Source organism: Mauremys reevesii, linkage group 1 (assembly GCF_016161935.1).
Source record: "Mauremys reevesii isolate NIE-2019 linkage group 1, ASM1616193v1, whole genome shotgun sequence".
NCBI lineage: Eukaryota > Metazoa > Chordata > Testudines > Geoemydidae > Mauremys > Mauremys reevesii.
The window spans coordinates 248,396,586-248,413,794 of NC_052623.1; the positions used below are offsets into that span (position 1 = coordinate 248,396,586).

The 17,209-nt window shown below is 46.4% G+C and overlaps 1 protein-coding gene across 6 annotated transcripts in view; it reads right to left on the reverse strand.

Annotated features, from left to right (window-relative positions):
• The window catches only part of BPGM (bisphosphoglycerate mutase), a 37,921-nt gene extending 21,881 nt beyond the window's left edge, over positions 1-16,040 (reverse strand). For 2 of the 6 annotated variants that reach the window (XM_039498446.1, XM_039498439.1), the window contains exon 1: positions 4,077-4,381. The gene's annotated coding sequence lies outside the window, so the exon portion shown is untranslated. Of the gene's footprint in view, positions 1-3,705; positions 3,726-4,076; positions 4,382-15,899 lie in introns of those variants that run through there. The other 4 variants (XM_039498431.1, XM_039498429.1, XM_039498454.1 and 1 more) reach the window with 3 other exon arrangements.
• Positions 16,041-17,209: the final 1,169 nt, after the last annotated feature.

The following is a 17,209-nucleotide window of genomic DNA, read 5'->3' on the forward strand; positions in this document are numbered from 1 at the left end:
GCCACAGGAAGGAACTACACCGACGACTAGTCATGCCAATGCTGTCAACAAAGTGAGCCACCAACCCTGCCTCTTTGGGTGGGGTCTACATGGCAGCTGGGCACGTGCCTCCCAGACTAGGCAGACAGACTCACACTAGGTCCGCTTGAGACAGTGCGCCAAGAATAGCACTGTGGATGTTACAGCTCAGGCTAGCTACCCAAGTTCAGTCCCACACAATCTCCTGGACCCGAGTTTCGGTAATTAGCCCAAGCCTTCACCAGTGCCGCAACATCCACACTCCTCTTTTAGCATGCTTGCTTGAGCTGACCTAATGTGAATCTGTCAGCCTGGGTTGGGAATCACCTCCCAGCTGTGAGAGATACAGATCAGGCACTTCAGAAGAGAGAAGTCTGTTTGCCTCCCAGATATTCCAAGAAGCCACTAACCCCACCTCTGCAGAGACTTGTTTAAGGCAGCACAGTCTATGTCTTGAAGAGCTTACAGACAAATATGATACAGGTAGGAAACAACAACAATAAAGGAGAAACTGCCAACGTAGAAAGACTTCACTGAAGAAGTGGGTTGGACATATGGAGTCTGTCCAAGTGAAGAGGGCAGCATGGTAGAAGGCACAAAGCCCAGTGCAAGGGGAGAAGAGGCTCGCTAGGATATGTGGAGGAGTTTAGGCAGCAACTGGGGTCGGGATGAGAGTTATATTAGGGTGTAGATGCAAGGATGGAACTGCATCTTACAGATGAGATGTCTGTTGTTCCACTTTGCTACACACAGTGAAGCCAATGAAGTTACACTAGACTTAAACAGCTGTGACAAGAGTGGGGACTCAGATCTGAGAAGCTTGAACTTAGTGCTGAAGAACAGAAGCTAGTGAAGGATTGGAGAAGAGAAGTGATGTGGCTGGAGCAGTGAAAATAAATATGATCTTGGGAGTCATGTAATTGTAGCCTGGAAGGGGATGAGGGAAAAGAGGTGCATTGCAGAGCAGGAGCAGGAACAGGAGCAGGTCACAGTACTATAGATCAGAAGCAACCATGGAATGAAGCAGTTACAGCAGCAGGGATAGAATGTAGAGAAGATAACAGAGGAACAATCAACAATTCATAATTAGAAGAAACTGATATATGGGAAGTGAAGGAGAAAGAGGAACCAAAACCCAAGCCTCTGAACCCCACCTGCTGGGGCTGAGCAAGAAATTGATGACTCTAGCTCTCTAACACAAGATCCCTGACATCCTTACATGTGGGTTCAGAGAGATGGAAGTTACTGATTGGCTTCTTCTCTGGGAAACACTGACCCTATCTCCCTGGGTGAAGTAGGCAATGTCACCTGTAGGGAAGAAGACTGGGGAAATGACAGAAAGTAGAGAAAAGATCAGCTGCCTCTGTGCCCAGCTACATGCTGTTCATTTAGAAACCACTCACATGCAAAATATCCCAGATGCTATAAAGAGAATAAAAAAAGTCAACGGTTTGTGCATTGCAGAGTACTCATACTCATCAGTGGCGGAGACAAAACTCTGCACTGGTTAGAGAAAGTCAGGTAATTGCACTTGCTCAGGAAGCATTCTGCACCTGCAGTTATCTGGATTACATGAACAAATACAGGAGTTTGCCTACATAACATTTTGCCATAGGGGGAGGGATAGGTCAGTGGTTTGAGCATTGGCCTGCTAAACTCAGGGTAGGGAGCTCAATCCTTGAGGAGGCCATTTAGGGATCTGGGGCAAAAATCAGTACTTGGTCCCGCTAGTAAAGGCAGGGGGCTGGACTCAATGACCTTTCAAGGTCCCTTCCAGCTCTGAGATAGGTATATCGCCATGTTTTGTTTTTTTTATTATTTTTAATTTTGCACAGTCCTCACTGCAGAGATTTGAACACATTTGGGTCAAATGGGCTCATCACTGTTGCCGTTCTGATTTGGTAGCATTTTAGATACACGTAACACAAGGTGAAGGACAAAGGTGAATCAGGCCCTCTATTTGAAATAAAAAATTAAACTGCATTTTTAAGCTTTCGAAAACTGTGTTCTCTCCTTATTTTAAAAGGCCACTGCATTACTTCCTATGAAGAGATACCAACACAAAAACACTACACTTTTTCTATTAAGCCACAGTGGACTTTTCCAATATTTTCAGAACAGTTCTGTATTTCTGTACTCACATAGGTATATTTAGTATCTAAATACACAACACTACCATTTGTCACAAGTGAAGTTATACACCTTTTCAGAGTCAGTGAACTCGATGATCTCTTATCAGAATTAAAATTTTTTTTAAAGTAGCTGAATTTGAAAGCATCAGGATTGACTTTTTTATGACTGTCAGAGATAGGCGGTGGAGAAGGGGAGAGACTTGAAAAATTTTACCTTGGATGATTTAACAAATGTACCTAAGCGACAAAGGGAGCCCAAATCCTATTTTCAAAAGTGATTTAGGCACTTAGGCACCTTGTAAATCTCAATCAAAGGAGTTAGGTGGATTTGGGCATACAACTCACTCATGCACCTTTGAAAATTTCAGCATAAGTGAGTTAGGTGCCCAAACCTAACTAACCCCTTAGACAGAGATTTACAAGGCGCTTAAGTCACTTTTGAGACTAGGACTTTGACACTTTTGAAAATTTTATCCTTTGCCTGTCCACAGGGCCAGTGCTTTGTTCAGTTAAGTTTTAAGTGACTCAAGCCATAGGGCTTCCATCACTTTCCCTAGGAGAATATTCCCCAATATAACTGATCTCCATCTGATAAAAAAATTGTTCCTGATGTCTATGAAGGGGGGGAATTTTTGAGTAATGTCCTGCTATTGATACCTATAGTGCCACACCGAATAGATTCTTTCCTCTTTGGACATTGCACCTTTCAAGTATTCATGGATGGTTTCATGTCCCACTCCACCTTTTCAGCCTATTTTCAACATCACTTTGATTAGTTAAGAATCGTCTCATCGCAAAATGCTCAGGTTTCAATCTCAGATAGCCTTTACATGTATTCCCACTCCCCCCCCCACATATTTTTTACTGATAACTTTTGTTTATTCCCCAGACTGCACTCATTTGACCCCCAAACCTGCAGACCTGACACACACACACCAGTCCCACTGAAGTCAAAGGACTTTAGTCTTCATAAGGACAGCAGGGTCAGGCCAACTGTAGCACAGCATATTTGGCTGTGCTTCACAATGAAGCGAAAGGTAACTATTGTACATGGCAACATCTTAGACTGGCACAGCCTTGAACACAATGCTGTCTCGAGGCCCGATTTTCAGAGGTGCTGAGCACCTGCAGCTCCCACTCTAGGGTGACCAGATGTCCCAATTTTATAGGCACAGTCCCGATATTTGAGGCTCTCACACCCTTGTCATCTGGTCAGCGAGGGATAGGGTGACTAGATAGCATTATGGCTCTGAGCACCTCTGAAAAAAATTAAGTTCTGAATGGCATCTCTGTTTCTTTTGAAAACACTCCCCTTTCATAAAGGCGTTACTGAACAGCACCTCAGAGATTGCTCATTTAGCAGAGTAACTTTTAAAAAAATATATGCTATTTTCCCCAAGCACCAATCCCCCTGCCCCATCATTTACACTGCACAGCTCACATTTCTTATTTGTAAAACACACACCACAGGGTAGTAACAGCCCTAGAGGAAATTCAGTTGTCCCAAGTGGCTTTCATGCGGCTGGAGAGAGAGATCAGGAGCGCTAAGAATTACCACTTCTGTTCGGCGAGCCGGCGTGCCTCAGTATAGCTGACCTCAAATCCTGACTCACATCACAAATCGAGAGAACCTACAAAGCATCCTCCCTCCCCGCAGGCTGGCGTCACCAGCGCACGCTCCGCCCGCGCTCCGCATGGCCAGCCGGCTCGGGGCAAGCCGCTCGGACCCCGAAGAGCCCAGGAATACGGAGGTGCATTGGCAGAGCTGGATTGCGAGGGGGGAGGCGACATTGCATTTGCACCAGCCTCGATTGTGCCAGCAAATCCCTCCTCTGCACGAGCAATTCACCCCTCTGGGTTTACCAATGCAACCCCCCTCTCGCTGGCTGTGTTAATTAACCTTTCCCCCAATCACAACAATGTTACCTGGCCGAGAGCAGAAGAGTTAAACCACCCAGCAATAATAGCAGCAGCAGCAGCCGCCGCCGCCTCACACGCTAACAGGTTCAAACCGGCTCCTAGAGCGCTCCCGTGTGAGCGGGGTGTTGAGCTGTCACTCATTAAATAGCCGGGCCGCTCCCTATCAGAGCCGGGCCTAGGGCAGGACGAGGTGACCTAATCGGTCTTTTCCGGCTCTAATGTCTGTGACGCTGTGGGCGGAAGAGCGTTTGATTGGCTGGTGGACCAGATAAACGTAATCGAAAGCCAATCGGGTTTGGTTTACTGGCTGCTATGGGATCAAGCAGGGTTTTGTTTTCCGGGACGTGCTGCTGGCGGGAGCTCTGGGATCCCATTGTGAAAACGCTGCTCTGGTGTGACGTGGGGAGTTGGGGTGATTGCCCGCTCTGCCATGGAACCACTGCCACCCCCTCTCTCTGGACGCGGGGACACCAGCTGCCTGCCACATCCTGTCCCTCGGGCTGGCACAAAAGCGATTTCTGTAAAACACATTCTTTACTTTTGGAATATGCCAAATTGCACCAGGTAAACTCTTTCCAAGATGAGGATAGCTCCAGGGTCCCTGCCAAGGTGTCTGTACGCCCACCTGCAACGTTTGAAAGTACACAAATTCAGCACAGTACACTCCCCATATTTTTCAAGAACCAAATGCAAAATCGCTTCATCTCTCTTTGTGTTGCCTCCGTCCTTGGTTAGGAGAAAGAGCTTTTGTTTACAGAGGAAGCCCAAGTAAGATTCCCCAGTTTCTTACCCCTCCTCCCTGCAAGCATACTCACCCCAGTACAAGGGGTTTATCACAGGCAAAGGGGGGATTTTTGTGGGGAATCCTTGGTAAAATATTGGCAACAAGTCACAGGTTTAAAAACACACACACACATCCCTACTAAAGAGAAAGGAAGGATCAGCAGCAAAAAATATCCTCCTAGAACTCCTGATGCAGAAAAGCAGAGGGCAAAGAAGGGCATAGCATCAATAAATTACAGACATTACGTAGACCAGTGGTTTCGGCCTGAGAGCCAAAATATTATTTCAAAAGGATGAGGAGGCCACACTGAATATTTTAACTAATTATCCCATAGCCCCAATACAAAACTTGTCTTGCCTTATTAGCCTCTTAATATGACTTTTGGAGTTGTTTACTCCTCTACTCACCAATTTGTTAATTTCCAGTTGAATCTGCAATACTGCCAATCCCAAGAGTTCAAAAGCCATGAGTCAGACCCCCCCAAAATACATGAGATTGGCCCCAAAATGATATTGTTTTCTGGTCTGTCTTTTGGTTTTTGAACCCCGCCGCCCACTCCTAATGTGTGTGGGGGAAGTCAGAGTTTTGACATCTCTCCCACATGGCCCCTGCTGCAGAAGCCCCAGCTAAAATCAACATGGGTTTGTATGAAATGCTGTTTGATGATGTCAAGCTTCCAGCTTCCATGCAAACCCCAAAATGCAAAGTCATTCATTCTGTACCCCTCAGACTAGTAATTAATTGTGCATCCCACATCTGCCCCTACCACTGCCCCTCCTACAGCTCCAGAGATTATCCCAACCAACCCCAGGGCTGGAGTTGCAGGGATGGATTGGAGAGGGAGGGAGGAGATCTACCCATTTTTCACAGGAGATGGGGAAAATGGAGCCAACTATCCTGAGCTGCTGGGATCTTTTTTGCATGTATTGGATAACACACACACACACCCCTGCCATGGGAACAAGGACAGAGTGAAAGCTCTGAGGGCTTCCTTGCAGCATCTCTAGTTGGCTGTTCTTGCCCAGGAAGCTCAGGCTAGGAATTGGGGAAGGCAGCGGAATAGAGGGCATTTTCCTGAAGCAGAGCTCACATTTGCTTGAGGGCTGGAGCTTCTTGTCATGGGAGACTGGCTCCAGCAGAGACCAAAATCTCCAGAATTGGCAACAGTGGTTTGGAATGTTACCAGTTACACCATCTTAGCTCCGTTCGTATCCATGAGGCACTGTTGATTCAGAATCAAACAAACAAACAAATGGAGCAGCTGCCTGGAGCAAGGAAGGAACAGCAGGGACGCTGGGAGGCTGTCAGGAAGATGGTGCCTCCTTCCTCGTCTCCATAGCAATAGTAGGCCTGATTCAAACACTGCCCATTAAAACCTGCAGGACACATTTTCCATTTGGAAACAAATGCACATTTTCTTCTTAAGACAGAAGCCTTTGAATGGCCACATTTTAAAGCCTCAAGAGCTGTAGGTTGGCTGTGCCTGTTGTAAACTAAGGACATAGAGGCACAACAGAGAGAAAAATGATGCTGGATTTGTCCCAGGCTAAATAAAAATGTGTGAAACTGAAAAAGAGAAAGTTCAGAGTCCTAATGGTCAAAGCAGGGCAAGAAGCTGCAGAAAAAGATCTGGGGCCAGCCAAATAAAGGGGGTGTGGGGACTAATGTGGGCTCAGAAGAAAAGATGGGGTTGTTTTTTGACATTTTTAAAGGCTAGATCCCTCACTGGTCCTTATATGTCTGTGCAGCCGGGGAGGGGTAGAAGAGGAAGGGAGTAAAGAGCCTCTCCCCATTTTGGGTAGTCTGCCTCAGGACAGGGCAGAAATGCAGTCTCAGGAAAGCACATGAATCATCCCCTAACTACTCCCTGGGGGTGCACAGCATTCCAAAGAGACGGCGCCATAACCCCACCCTCCGCTTTCACGCCAGCCAGTGGAGCTGGCCAGCCTCCTTAAGATGGGGAGCATCCTACGCCTCCTAAAGGGATTTTTGCAGTGTGTTCGTTCCCACTGGACACTGGGGAGCTCTGGGAGGCATTCTGTCTTTCTTGGGGAGAATGTTTCCAGTACTGCCAGTGGGGCAGGGCTACTTCGCACAACCCCTAATGCAGGGTCATGTCTAAATGGCACAATCATACCTTACCTTGCAACAAACAAACAACCTGAAAGGAGAAAAGAAATCATAACCCTTCCAGGGAACAACCCAGTGAATGCAAATCAACACCAGCCTCTTCCCTCCTTCCATCTGGATGCTGATGAGTGTGATTTACATCCCATAATTGCAATAAGAATGTTAAAAAAAAAAAAGACATTACACCTCCCAAATAAAAGCAACAGAATGTAGGCGTGGTGAGCAGACCCATTTATGCACATATCTAGGCCCTGATTTCAGTCAGTTCTACACGGGCTGACCTTGGGCCTGGCCGTGGTGCTCTATGGGGAACCCAAGTTTGCTCACACAGATCCCTCTGCTGTATCAAAGCGTTAATACATGTCCTACTGCCAGTTAAAGATAGCGAGGGATGCATGCCAAGGGAACATCCCTGAGTATGAGCAGAGAAGTGATAGAAAGAGAACAGATCCAACTCCTGGGTCCCAATCATCCCATCCTGTGCAAAAACCCATGAGTCACAAATCAGGGGGAGGAAACCTCCACTGGAATCCTCACTGAGATCACCTCCATATTTTCACATCACAAGCATGGTTTTATACAAACCTTTCCTTGGAAAAGACATTGGGGCCCCATCCCCAAATCTGGCAAATGCCAGGGCATCTGTACAAATCCCTGGGAGACGAGGGCCATCTGCCTGGAGTCCCTGTGCCTCAGCACCAACTCTGGCCTCCAGCAATCCCTTACCCCCTTGGCTCCATGGCAGCATGACTCCAATGAAGCCATTGTACCAGGTACTCCCCCTTGTTTGGCTGGTTCCAAGAGTGAGAACTGTTGGGAAAAGACAATAAAGCTTGCTGCTGTTGTACCTTTTCTGACTAATTTCCACACAACTGGAGGTAGTAAGATGTGCATTCTCCATACACCTCTTCAGCTACCCCACTTGAATCTCCATTAACCATGGAGAATAATAGGGCCTATGACAAAAGCCAAGCAGTTCTGAATCCATCTCAGGGTTTGGCTACACTTGCAGCTGTACAGCGCTGGGAGTTAAAGCTGTCTTCGTACAGCTGTGTAGGGAAAGCGCTGCAGTGTGACCACACTGACAGCTACCAGCGCTGCAGTGTGGCCACATTTGCGGCATTTGCAGCGGTGTTGGGAGTGGTGCATTATGGGCAGCTATCCCAGCGTTCAAGTGGCTGCAATGTGCTTTTCCAAAGAGGGGGCTGGGGTGGAGTGTGACAAGGAGTGTGGGGGAGACAGAGAGAGTGGATTTTTGGAGCTGACACTGTGTCAGCTCCCTGCCTTGCAAGTTCCGACCCCTTCCCCAACCCCTCTCTCATTCAAATAGTCCTCTTTGGTTTTTTCCTCACAGACCAGATAAGCAGCTGCTCCAAAACAGACCCCCCCGCCGCACGCCGTGCTGCTTCTCTCCTCAAGCAAACATTCCAAAGGGATCCCTCTGCCTGCCTCTGCTCGAGCAAACAGGAGCTGTGTTTGTTTTTTAGATAAGCAGCTCCGGGAGCCCTGAGTTCACAACAAAACAAAGAGAGGCATCACAACAAAACAAAGAGTGTTATCTTTACTTTAAAGCATTATGGGAAGGTTCCGGAGTCAGTTACAGCATAGTAAGATTAATCACTGTTTACACTGGCACTCCAGCGCTGCAGCACCAGCGCTGTTCTCTTTATTCCTCTCGTCGAGGTGGAGTACAACCAGCGCTGTAGCCAGGGAGATACAGCGCTGTATGTGCCTTGCCAGTGTGGACGGGGAGTAAGTTACAGCGCTGTAAAGCCACCACCAGCACTGTAACTCTCAAGTGTAGCCAAGCCCTCAGAGAGGACAGTGGTGCACATACATATTAGCACTTTGATTTTTACTATGGCAGTGCACCTTTCAAGTTGCTCAGTTCACTTTGCAAGAAGAAATACACTAGAGGCTGGATATATACAAGAGGTTGTGTTTATACTCTGTATGGGATATACTGCCACCACTGACTACATAAACAATTGAAAGCAACCATTATATGCCAAATACAATCATAATCTCAACTAGACAGACATTAACTCATTCCATTATTCAGGACCTATTCACCCATTAAATATAAAACTGTTATCAGTGCATATTACCAGCCTTTTTACCAGATAATTTCATTAACATAATAAAAATAATCAATTTACTTCAATTTGAGTTTTACCTGCACAAGGATCTGGCCCGTATTGCCATTCTTTACTCTTGCTCCACCCGGTTTCACTCAGTTGGTGGCCATTATCTCTCAGAACAGCTAGACTGTTCCGCCCCCAGGTCTCCAAACTGGAACTTTTCCAGGACATAATAGCTTCTCTCACTTGGAATTTCTAGGGTACAAATGATTTAGGAAAGTCCTTTTCTCATCAGAGCATATTTCATGCAGATACCGATGCAATCATATTATAAATAAGAGTAGTAAGAGAAGAATAAAGCAGAGTAGAAATAGAAGGAAATAAAATTAGGAGGAAAATAATAGAATAAGTGGTATATTGTTCACATTTGTCAAAATATTCATCATTCTCTGCTGACTAAGCTCTACTCCCTTGATATTTTCTCAGTTATTTTTGGAACGCACTGTACCTAGATACCAAACTATTTTTGACACATGAACAGTCATCATTAACGAGTTTCCGATTTAAAAGGGGCTTTCTTTGCCCAAATCCTGCCTCTGGGTCCTTCTCATTCTGACATCTCTTGGATTTTTTTGCCACCAAGTCCTGGTCTTCACTCCCAAACCCTCCACATCTCCCTCTTTCCTCAGACACTGTTAAACACTCCCATCCTCCCTGTCACTCAGACCCATGACCAAGGCATTCTCTTCAGGCTTGTCTAACAACACCGTACTGTGTTGCGTGCCAGAGTGTGAATCTGCAGTTACTTTCCATGCAGTAACATCCGGTGTGGACACTGGTGCAGTGCACTGAAAGTCCTGGAATATGGATTGGCATTCAAAGCTTTCAAGTAATAGTAAGCCAGCCGCACTCTGGAACTGTCACTGCTCTGTTGCAGTGTCCACACAGGACATTGCTGCATCCAATGCTGTGCACTGTAGATTCACACCCTAGCTTGCTGCGCCCCAACTCACTGTGTAGACAAGTCCTTTGACTCCATCTCTTGCTGGACTGCACTTCCAAGCAGTGTCCCACATTTGGCAGTTTTTCCTCAACAACATCTTTAAGACCTAGCCTTTTCTCTCTGCCCAAACTGCTAAAACTCTCAACCAAGCCACTGTATATCTCCTCCTTGTTACTATAATCACCTATTATCCAGACTTCCTGACACCCCCTTCACTTCCCTCACCTCCACTGAAAATACTAGTGGCTAAGATCATCTCCCTGCCCCATCATTCTGACCTTATCCCCTTCCACTGGTTCCCCTTCTCTCCCACATCCAATACAAGTTTCTTGCCCTTACCTTTAAGTCCCTGCACACCTTTGCACCTCCCTATTTATGCACTCTTGTATCTTATTACATCATCTCTCTGCCCCACTAGTGATACCAGCCTAAATCACCCATTTGTTCATTTTTCTCACAAGCACCTTCATGATTTTCTTCCAGAACGCTGTTCCCAAACTAGACTAAAACATCACTGTCTTCTTCCAAACCCACTCATCCAGCTGAGCACACAGCTGACCTATGCAAATGCACCTCCTTTCTGTGGGCACAGATCCTCAGCTGGTGTATATTGTCATAGCACCGGGATCTGCCTCAGGTCTTCTTCTGACTGTTACATCCACATATGAAATTAATTATTAATTATTATTAACTATTTTATTGCCATAGCCCCTAGGAACCCTGGTCACGGACCAAGACCCCATTGTGCTAGGTACTGTACAAACAGAACAAAAAGACAGTCCCTGCCCTGAGGGGCTTATAATCCAAATATAAAACAAGAGATGACAAGAGATAACAGATGGATGGATACCAACAGATAGGGAGGAGTATAAGGAAACAATCTGTATTATAAGATTCCAGGTTTGTCACTCTGTGTGTCACTCTGAAGCCTAAAACATCTGTTAAGTCAGCATGAAACAATGGGAGCAACTACAAACATGGCTGAAGGCTCTTTTTGTTCAGAATATCACCAGGTCAGGGCCGGTGCAAGTATGTTTCGCGCCCTCCCCCGCGCCCCCGCCCTGAGGCGCACCACCCCGCGGCAGCTCCCCCATCTGCCCTGAGGCGCCCCCTCCCCCGCGGCAGCTCCCCACCCCCCACCCTCCACCCTGAGGCACCCACCCCGCCCCAGCTCACCCCTGCTCCGTGCACGAGCACGAGCACCCTGAGCAGGCCCTTGCTGCTTCACTTCTCCCACCTCCCAGGCTTGCGGTGCCAATCAGCTTAGGCGACACAAGCCTGGGAGGCGGGAGAAGTGAATTAGCCACAGCATGCTGGGAAGGAGGCAGGGCAGGGATGAGCTGGGGCAGGGAGTTCCCCTGGTGCCGCCTCCCCCCCCTTACTTGCTGTAGGCGGCCCTCCCCATGCTCCCCTGCCCCAGTTCCCTCTGCCTAAATGCTGGCGGCGACAGGGGCGGCCAAAGATCTGGCCACCGCGGTTGCTGCCAAAGAAAATGGTGCCCCCCAAATCCCAGCGCCCTAGGCGACCGCCTAGTTTGCCTAAATGGTTGCACCGGCCCTGCACCAGGTTCAATCATAACTGGGACTTGCAGTCTATTACTGTCCAATTTTTAAGTTCTCAGCCATTTTGACTTTACAAATGACACCAGTGCAGCAGCAAGGCATCTACCTATGCCAGGCCAAGAGTCCTAGACCATTGTGATATATCAGAGGTAATGCAAACAATTGCACCCTGGCTCTACAGCTCATTTGCATGCTACAGTGTCATTGGCTGTAGAGGGAGACTGCACAGCTGGTAAATTACAGGCTCAGCTGCCACAGTTCTTTGAAACTACTCACACAACACTTTACAAATTGCACAAATTGTGACAGCACAGGCTCACAGCTACTAGTCAGACAATACCGGTCAGCAAGATAGACAGTGGTCTCCGCACACCACCGGCTTTCCCATTGTGTTGCATTAGTTAGAGGGTATGCTCTTCAGGACAAGGACCATCTTTCAGTCTGTGTTTGCAGAGTGCCTGGCATAATGGGACTCTGATTATGCTGGTGTAATAAAATAATGATAACAAATGTGGTGTCAACAACTTTAACAGACTTGCTTTATGCCTCAAACAAAACAATACAATAAATCCATTCAGAAGGCAATAAAATATGCCAGATTGGGATGGGGTGCTCAGCCCACACAAGGCCTGAAGGAGTTAAAGTGGCTAGGTGGACCCTGGCTCCTCCTTGGAGGAGGAGCCAGGGAGTAATGAAGGTTAATTAAAGAGGAAGCACAGCTGGAAAGGAATAGAGGCCTATATAAAGCCCACTGGCTAAGAGTAGAAGAGGGCTACAGAGAGAGAGACAGGCTCAGTCACTGGCAGGGTAAGATAGGAAGCAGCCCAGGGATACAGCAGGAAGGGATAGGACTATGACAACCTTGACTGCTAGCTGTAAGGTCCCTGGGCTGGAACCTAGTGTAGAGGGCAGACCTGGGTTCCCCTGGGAAAGCGGCACCATTAAGGCACAGTGAGAGAATAGCTGCCTCAGACAGTGGGTCCTGAGAGACATAGGGTATGTCTACACTATGAAATTAGGTTGATGTAATATAAGTTGATTTTTTAGAAAATCGATTTGATACAGTCGATTGTGTGTGTCCCCACTTAAGACCATTAAGTCAGCAGAGTGTGTCCACAGTGCCGAGGCTAGTGTCGACTTTCGGAGCGTTGCACTGTGGTAGCTATCCCACAGTTCCCGCAGTCTCTGCCACCCATTGGAATTCTGAGTTGAGCTCCCAGTGCCTGATGGGGCAAAAACATTGTCATGGGTAGTTCTGGGTACATGTCGTCAGGCCCTCCGCCCCGTGAAAGCAATGGCAAAAAATCATTTTTCGCCTTCTTTCCTGGGTTACCTGTGCAGATGACATACCACAGCAAGCATGGAGCCCGCTCAGCTCACTGTCACCGTATGTCTCCTGGGTGCTGCTGGCAGACGCGGAACTGCAGTGCTACACAGCAGCAGCTCCTTGCCTTTGCAAGTTGCAAAGACGGTTAGCAGCCGTATTGTACCATCTGCTGCTGTCTCCTGGTTCCTCCTGGCTGGCCTCGGTGAGGTCGGTCACGGGCGCCTGGACATAAATGGGAGTGACTCCAGGTCATTCTCTCCTTTAAGTTTCATCTAATGGAGATTCAGTCCTGCCTGGAATATCAGGCAAGCCTACCAAAGAACCAGAGAGGCAAACAGCAGCTCCAGGTCAGAGCCCCAGACATGCCGCTTCTATGATGAGCTGCATGCCATTCTAGGGGGTGCCCCTACAACTACTCCACTTCCCTCCTTCCCCACCCCTCCCGGGCCACCTTGGCAGTTATCCCCCCTTTGTGTGATGAATTAATAAAGAATGCATGAATTTGAAACAATGACTTTATTGCCTCTGCAAGCAGAGATCAAAGGGGGGGAGGGTGATTGGCTTACAGGGAAGTAGAGTGAACCAAGGGGGCAGGTTTTCATCAAGGAGAAACAAACAGAACTTCCACACCATAGCCTGGCCAGTCATGAAACTGGTTTTCAAAGCTTCTCTGATGTGCAGCGTGCCTTGCTGCACTCTTCTAACTGCCCTGGTATCTGGCTGTGCTTAATCATTTTGTCTTTTAGAATGGAGTTCTGATAGCATGGATTTGTCTCCCCATACAGTGATCAGATCCAGTACCTACCGTTCGGTCCATGTTGGAGCTCTTTTGCAATTCTGGGACTCCATGGTCACCTGTGCTGATCAGCTCGCCACGCTGGCCAAACAGGAAATGAAATTCAAAAGTTCCCGGGGCTTTTCCTGTCTACCTGGCCAGTGCATCTGAGTTGAGAGTGCTGTCCAGAGCGGTCACAATGGAGCACTCTGGGATAGTTCCTGGAGGCCAATACCGTTGTATTGCGTCCACACTACCCCACATTCAACCCAGCAGGGTTGATTTCAGCACTTATCCTCTCGTCGGGGAGGAGTACAGAAATCAATTTTAAGAGCTCTTTAAGTCAACAAAAATGGCTTCATTGTGTGTAGGGGTGCAGGGTTAAATCCATCTAATGCTGCTAAATTTGACCTAAACTCGTAGTGTAGACCAGGGCATAGATGCACACACACCCCGGAAGGGGAAAAGTACAGTGACCTGGCCAGAGGGCCAAGCCACAAAGCAGGAACGGTTGAGTCCTGAAACTCAAAGTCAGAGTGATGGAGTGCAACCACAGGAAGGGGCAGTGGTCTGGCAGAGCTAATCCCTACCCTACATGCAGCCAGTAGGAGATGTTCCAGCAGTGAGTGCAGCACCTTGTGACAACTACTTTTTAAAAATTCATCTAAGTGTGAGGTTAAAATCAGGCCAATCTCATTTGAAACAAAACAAAAAGCGAGTGAATAAACTGTCAAACCAGCCCTGCATTTGTTAGCAGGATTGCAGCTCTAATATTTGTAGGCAACAATATAAATTTCATTGCATCATCTCTTCTACCAAACAGTAGGCTAAGGAAAAAATAGAGACCCCACATCCAATCACCATTGATATTTGCATGTACATGTTAGAATTTGAACCCAAATCTGGAACTGAATTTCAGCGGTGAGCCCCCATCTCTGGGGCTAAAACCTCAGGTTCTTGCAACTCTGACCTTCAGCAGATTAATAGTCTTGACCCAGATGCTGATTCTGCCATTTGAGCTAATTTCTAAACAATACACACAGGGTGAAACCTTTTCCCTGTTGAAGTCAATGACAAAGCTCCCACTGATTTGAGTAAAGCTAGGATTCCAACCACCGCTGGCTAAATTCTTCTTTCAGTTAATCTGGTGTAAACAATTGGGAATTCCACTGATTTCAGTAAAAAGAACAGGAGTACTTGTGGCACCTTAGAGACTAACAAATTTATTTGAGCATAAGCTTTCATGGGCTACACTGATTTCAGTGTAGTATTTCCAGATTTACATCAACGTAACTAAGAGCAGAATTTGTCTGTGCAATATGAGACTAATGGTCTTATTGATTATAACAGCTAAGCCCCAGAAATACCCATATCTTAAATCAGGTATGTTCCTGAATCCAAACGTTAAAATTGAGTTCTAGTTTCACAGTTATTCCTATAAATATAATATAAATTCATTGCATCATGCATTCATGGAAGGAGGTCATCCTTCAGTCTATTTTATGCATGCCACAGGTATTTTTTGTCAGGCAGTATAAATACATTTTGGCACAAGGCATCAGTTTAACTAAAGTTAACCTTTGATTTAAAAAAAAATCCAATCATTTTTAAAACCTTAGTTAATGCAGTTGAGACATATTTCAAGTCTGAGAGCTTCCAAAAGAAAATTTCAAATAAATGGGAATCTAGCTAAATTGTTATTACCATTTAAACATGAGACTAGGGATTTTCTGATTTATTTAAAACATCCTTAATATTTACCAAGGCAGATTTCACAGCATATATTTGTAAAACTTGGACAAGTATGCAGCATTGTTGCAGCTGTGTCGGTCCCAGGATATTAGAGAAACAAGGTGGGCGAGGTAATATCTTTTATTGGGCCAACTTCTATTGGTGAGAGAGAGGTAGTTCTAAAGTTACCATGGAAACTTCATTCTGCTGTGAAAAAGTCCCCCAGAAAATATCCAAGACATCACAACATATTGTGGTAAACCGCCAATGCTATTGTGGTGAGTCCCATGCTTTTCCTTGGTCTGGTGGGTCAGGACACCGCCCCTGCCCCTATTCTTGGGCTCCACAAGTGCCCTGGTGGGGGAGAGAGAAGCAAAGGGCCCCAGGTTTGCCCCCTACTCTGGTCCCAGCACTTTCAGTTTCACAGGCTTCTTACCCTCTTTCCCCTAGAGCAGGGTTTCTCTCGGTCCTCTATGGTGGGGCAGTCCCTCTGTCCTCCCTGAGCAGGGTTTCCCTTCCCTTGGTACTCTAAACCTCTGGTCAACACTAGTACATCTCCAAGCCAGGGTCAGCTCTCCTTCCCTCCTCCTGTCTGACTGAAGCAGGGGTTTTCATTAGGTCTTGGGCAGGGCCTTAACTGGCTCCAGGTGCTCTAATTAACCTGTAGTAACCTCTCCTTAGTCCACAGGGAATAAGGCTCTGATCCTGGGGCTTGTGCCGGCCCTTTTCCCAGCACCCAGTAAGATCACTCTCCTGCTGCCCTCTGGCCCTGCTGTATCACAGTATTCATCTGAAACCTTAACTTGAAAAGGATTCTGTTTCTGCATACTCCATGCAAAAAATAGACACGTGGGGCAAAACTTACATTCCTTGTGCACAAAATTCCCAGTGTGGTGAAAGAATGCAGAATTGGAGCCATGACAAATAAATACCTGTATATAATGCAGATAACAGGGACTCAGATAGTAGGGTGATGTGTGTGGAATAAGACCCTCATTCCAGAAAGCATTTAGACACAAGCTGAACTTGAAGAATTGACCTCAATGAGATTTAACCATGTGCTTAAATGCTTTCCTGAATCAGGGCCTATATGCTTAGAGATTAGATTCCAAAGCAACTGCAAGACCGTCAATATAAAATAAGAGATACTGTAGTCCAACACTATGGAAAAGTGAACTAATTCAGGAAAACCAACATTCACCACCAATACCAAATTGTTGCCCATTTTTTTGAACCAGAAATTGAACTATTTTGAAGGGTCAAAGGTGTTAACTTTTTTTTTTTTTTACATTTGTTGTTTTGCATCTCTATATTTCCAGTGCCGCAACACTGAGAGTGAATTTATTTCAGTTGTTTTTGACAACTTTTTTTCTCTGAAAAACATCCAGACGTCAGTAAAGACTGTCAGAGGCTTGATAAGCTTAAAAGGGGCTTCTCTGAGCAAAGAAAGGGAGGAGATAGTGTTGAGTCTAGACATGATAAGTCAGCAGAAAACAGACTGGATAATACTGATATATTGTTGCTGTGCTCTAATGCTAGAATCTGGGCAAATAAAAACAAAGGCAGAAAAGAGAACTCCAATGAAATTTGGTGACAGGGGTGGCAGATGGGGAACCCACAAAGGACAAAATAGGGGCTTGTCTGCACTCATCTCTCTCCACCACAAAATAGTGATCCATTATGGAGAGGGTTATTTAAAAGGTTGCTTACTTTAATATTCCGACAAAAAGTGGAAACTGGGTTAAA